Source organism: Gossypium hirsutum, chromosome A08, assembly GCF_007990345.1.
Source record: "Gossypium hirsutum isolate 1008001.06 chromosome A08, Gossypium_hirsutum_v2.1, whole genome shotgun sequence".
Taxonomy (NCBI): Eukaryota; Viridiplantae; Streptophyta; class Magnoliopsida; order Malvales; family Malvaceae; genus Gossypium; species Gossypium hirsutum.
The window spans coordinates 115052779-115058586 of NC_053431.1; positions in this window are offsets into that span (position 1 = coordinate 115052779).

The window sequence follows — 5808 nt, forward strand, 5'->3', positions numbered from 1 at the left end:
TTTTTTTTGTTAACAACTTGATTTAAATTTTGAAATCTGAAAGATAGATGAATTAAATTTCTAAAAATAAAAAATATAATAATTAAATTTTAAATTATGAAAAGTATAAAGATTTATGGCATATTTTAGTTAACTATATTTCACCCCTTTAAAATTTTTCAATTTTTTTGAGCAATAACTTTTTATGTATTTCATCCATCATTTGATTCGAGTTTGTCATTGTTATGTTGGAAAAATTTGAAGTAGAATTTATTTTAAAATTTTATAAAAAGTTCTTTTTGTAGAAAGATGAGAATGAACAGGGAGATTGTGGGATGATATTTTTTTCTTTTATTTTTAATTGAATATTAATTTTAAATATTTTATTTAATTAAAAAAACTCTTTATTGTATTTTTAACAGAATTAACTATTGATATCTAAAATGGTAATGAAGTACTTACTTTAATAAAAATATTTGTGTTTAAATAAAAATGTAATACATTTTTCGAAAAAGCCAAAGTATTAAATAAATATATAATTTTATATTTTAAAATAAATTATGTGTTGGACAGAAGTACATACTTAATAGCACTGCGTGGTGTGACGTGTCATTGTAAAAGTTTAAAAAATAAATCAAAATTATGTGAATTAACATTATGCACTATATGGTGAAGTCAGAAATTTTGTTTAAGATTTTTACGATAATAAAAATGTAATTTCATCATTTGAATAACCTATATTTTTATAATTTTTAAAAATTAAATCAAATTTTTATTATTTTTAAAGAGATCAAAATAGAATTTTACTTTCATTATTTAAAGATTTTAAATTTTAGGAGAGACACCCCTATATACCCCTGCACTATATTATTAAATATCATACAAATTTAAATACAAAATTTAAAAAAGAAAAGACTTTGGATTGTATGAGTAAGAGAGGTGTTAAGCTATATTTGTTTATCTTTTCTCTCTCCCTTATCATATATGTTGTTAAAATCCAAAGGGATTTTACTTTTTTTTTTCTTTAATGTAGTCAAAATACATAACTTATTTTTATAGAACTTGAATGAGTAATAAAAAATTGTCTTTAATTAACATTAATTTGGAATTTAGTTTGTGAAAAGTCCTACCTCTTGTATATGATGGATCAATTTTTATTTATTTATTTATGTCATATTTTGGAATTCTTTGATCTTGCATTTGAGAAAAAATGAATTTTAAAATATGGATTTATATTTCATTTGCTACATAAATTGTTTAAGTAAATTAATTGAGTTTTAATATAATAAATATTTAAATAATTTTACATTGTATTTAAGAAATTATCATGAATGTGGTGTATATTTTTAAAATCCAAAAAATTTCCTACCTATATTAGTTCTCCAAATCAAATGGTAAAACCTTGTAAGGAAAAACTAAAAAAGAATATATGGTTACCCATATTAGTAGATGGTAAGGGCTTTATTTAGGCAGGCAGATCCTCGCCTCACCATGCCTCTTTTATATTAAACGGTTTGATGTTTTTTATAATTAGGAAAAGAGAATGAGATTATTTAGGATCGAATTTAAATTTTTATGTTTACAATATGATATTTTTATTATTAGGTTAAAAAATTATTGACAATATTAATAATGAATTTGATAGTTATAAAAACAATATAATTCCATAATTAAAACGAAAGATCATAAGGGTAAATTACATAAATGGTCACCTGACTATTAAAAAGTCACCATAATTAGGTTTTGACTATCTTTTGCTGTCGGGGATGCAACAAAATTCAAACCCAAAACCATTAACTATAGATAAATATTAATTTAATATTAATATCTCAAAATACTATCTAAATAAATATTAAATTAAATTAAATATTAAATTTATTAAAATAATATTACCTTTGAAAAAGTTAATTTGAAATTAAGTTATTCGGTGGAGTCCCACTACGAGTCTAGTTTTTTCATTTCTCTACCGCCGAAGAACCATCACCGTCAATCATTTACCTGCTGTCGGATCACTGCCGTCGCAACCAACGTGCACGATGGTGTTGTCGTCGGCGCCACTTCCCTCGGCACCCCAAATCATAGCTGTTTTTCCCGAATAGGCTGGCCGGTTTAGTCCTGGGCCAGTGACAACCCGATCAGTCCGATCCAACCATCGGTTGGACCGTCAGCCTAGTTTCATTCATAAGGCTCGATTCAACCAGTTTTGGGTTTCGGTCTTAAGTTTTTGTTCTCAGGTTCAATTTTTGATTTTGGGTCCGATTTTCAAGTTCAATTACCTATTAAGCCAATTGTATAACTTGAAAATTAATTTTCAAAAATATCCTATTTATTTTAATTAATTTGATTAATTTAATTTTACTTGATCAAAATTAATTTTCTCAAAAATCGTTGAAATTTTCCAAATTAATTTTTCAAGAAGATTTTTTAATCAAATTCTCTAATTGAACAATTCCCACAACTGTCTAATTTAATTCCACATCGAATAAATCGACTTAATTAAATTATTTCTAAAGTCGTAGAATTTTCTTCTGAGTCAAATGCAATCTGATCGAGCTTTTGTTGAGCTAGTGGAGTGACCAATCGAACATATACAATTAAACTCGAGTAATCGCAATTATGTCCAGAAGTATTGTCGAAACCATTTTTTTGGAAAAAAGGGTCTAATTTGATTTTGAAAATGGAAAAATGAGAATGGAGTCGCCACAAATCCTTTTTATTTAGGTGTGATTGGATCACCTAAAAATTTGGTCGTTTTAATAAAATATCTCGATTTACTAAAACAATGATTTTTTTTGGTCTAAGATATTTGAGAAAACGGGTTCGGGAGTCAGTTACGTGCGAGGAAGGATTAGCACCCTCGATACGCCCAAAATTAGTACCTAGTTGATTAATTAATTTATTAATGTTAAAAATTCGAAAAGATTTTGAAATACAATCCCATTTGAAAATGTTTGAATATACTCGAACTAGGTATTAAGATTCTCTTGCTCCGAAGGAATAAAATATCACATCCAGTACGTTAGGATGCGACAATTTAAACCCTCGAAATCAAGATCGTCTTGTGATTTCCAAGGTTCATGCATTGAAAGTTTTAAAGGATATTCGGCTATTTGGTCAAATGAAAAAATCAAAACCTAGCACGTTAGGGCACGATTTCTCGGATTTCCAAAAATAGAATATTGCCTTACTTCAATTTTTTTTTGAATAATAGTGAATACAACATTTAACAATGTGCATTTATTTTGTTTGAAATAAAATAAAGTGATCTAAATTGAATAAATATGTTGGGGTTTAATTCACGATGCGATTTGAATGAAATAGCTAAAAAAAGCGATGCAAAACACGATGTAATAATATATGAATGCTATGAATGGCAATAATATGCAATTACAAGTAAATGTATCATAGTACATACAATGACAACAATCACGCAACATTCATCATTTAAATAATAACATCAATAAATAAAGGTCAATGAATTAAAAAAACGTATAGCAATTTAAAGATAAAGCAAATTAGAATAAATAAAATGTAGACACAATTTAACGTGATAATAAATGGGTTTAAAACAAATATCGTGAAGAAAGAATTTTAAAAAATAAAAAATTTTAAAAAAGATTATATATATAATTTTTTAAAAAAATAAATAATATATGTACATATAAAAGTGTGAAATACATTATGTATAAAAAAAATCTTAAAGTAAATAATAGTAAAACATTTCAAAATAAATAAATAGAGTTTAAAATAAGGTATATAAAACAATTTAAGACAAGTAATAAATAAATTTTAAATAAATAATACCTAAAAACGAGCTTAAAATAAATAATGGGTAAAGCAATTTAAAGAATATGGTTTATGAAATAATTTAGAATAATATATCTTAAATAATTTAGAGCAGTTTAATACGAATAATATGTGAAACTTAAAATAAATAAAATAGTTAAAATAAAAAATTAAAGAGTCGAAATTCACATGAAAAAGGGTTAGATTACAAATAAAATGAAATTTTAGGGTCCAAATTCAAATAAAATGAATGCAAGTATATAAAAAGGACTAAATTAAAATCTAAATAAAATTAAAAGGGGGAATTCAGACATAAAAATGAAACAGCAGACCGATTTGAAACGTGCTGAAACATTGAGGTGTTAATCTGAACAATATCCCAAACCCCAAATAAACGTGCCATTTCAGTTTGAATAGAGGGACAAAATTAGAAAGGAGTTAAAATTAACGAGTCAAATATAAAAGAAAATAAATAAAAGAAATTGGACCGAATTAAAGCGCCCCTAAAATCGAGAGGACCACGGGCATAAATAAACCATTCAGCGAAAACGAGTGGACCCTATGCGGGTACGGGTCGGGTCATGCCTGGATAGCCTGATACGACGCCGTTTTGGTGCTAGGGCTTTGGGTGCAAAACGACACCATTTCCCACTTCTTATTTAAGCCCATTTTTTCTTTTTCAAAATCTCCATTTTAGCCCTCACCCCTAGAAAAATACTGAAAAGAAACTCAAACCCTCTCATTTTCTTCCCTTCTCCGGCGATTGGGCCATTTGGTGGTCTGCCTTACCTCCGCCGTGGCCAGTGGCCGGCGTTGCGAAAAAAAGGCATTCTAACCCCCGTTTGAAGTGCCTTTGAAGGCTAGGCCACCAAAACCCAAAGAATCGAAAGGAGATAGAGCTTGACCCCATTTTTGGGTTCGATTTCTACAACGGAGGACCCTCCGGCGTCGCAACCATGGGGAATCAGGTGAGTCTCCTCCTTCCCTTTTTTAGTTTATTTTAAAGTTGATTTGTAAGAAAAAATGTAATAAACAGAAAAAGATAAAAGGAAGAACTGATGAACAACTTTTAATCTTTAGTTTTCTTTTTATATTTGCTTGCGTTCCCCTAAAAAAATACAATAAAGAGATTACAGCCTTTATAGCCGATTACAATTCATTTGTTTTCTTCCTTTTGTTTTTTCTTGTTTGTTGTTTTTCTCTTTGTTTGTTTCTCTGTTGTTTGTATTGCTTGCGTGTTGCAGGTGGTTGTCAGATAAGCGTGGAGGCTGGCGATGGCGTGTGGGCAACGGTGGTAGAGGCGTATGATGGCTGAAGCTAGGTTTTTTGTTTTGTTTAGGTTTGGGTTAATTGGGTTAGGGTTTAGGTCATCTAATTGGGCTTGCTTTTGGGCTTGATGTATAATGGGTTTCAATTTTATAATTTAGACTTTTATACTTTGAGACTTTTTATTTATTTATGTGTTTGGGTCTTCTGGTGGGCTGGACAAATTTGGTCCTGTATAGCTGCCCCTCTTTGCTCATTGTCCTGTAATGAGAATGAAGCAAAGACTTTAAAAAAGGGCCAAATTTGTCTAGTCTTATAGAATCTCGGCCTCTTTGGTGCTTCTTCTCCTCGCGTAACCTCATTGTGTCCCACTGCATCTTTAGGGGTATATGAATTATTGCTTTAATTCGCTCCACTGCTCCACTGCGACTTCAGGGAGATAAGGTTTATAACTTTAATATGCTCCACTGCAACTTTAGGGAGATAAGATTTGTGGCTTCAATCTGCTCTACCGCAACTTTAGGGAGATAAGATTCACCATGGTAGATTTGATCCGACCTACTGCAACTTCAAAGGTATAAGATTTATAGCTTTAATCTGCTCTACTGCAACCTCAGAGAGATAAGATTTGCTATCTTCAGTCTGCTCCGCTGCAACTTTAGGGAGATAAGGCTTGTTATGGTAGATTTAATCTGACCTACTGCAACTTCAAAGGTATAGGATTTGTCGCTTTAATCCACTTCACTGCAACTTCAAGGAGATAAGATTTGTGATTTG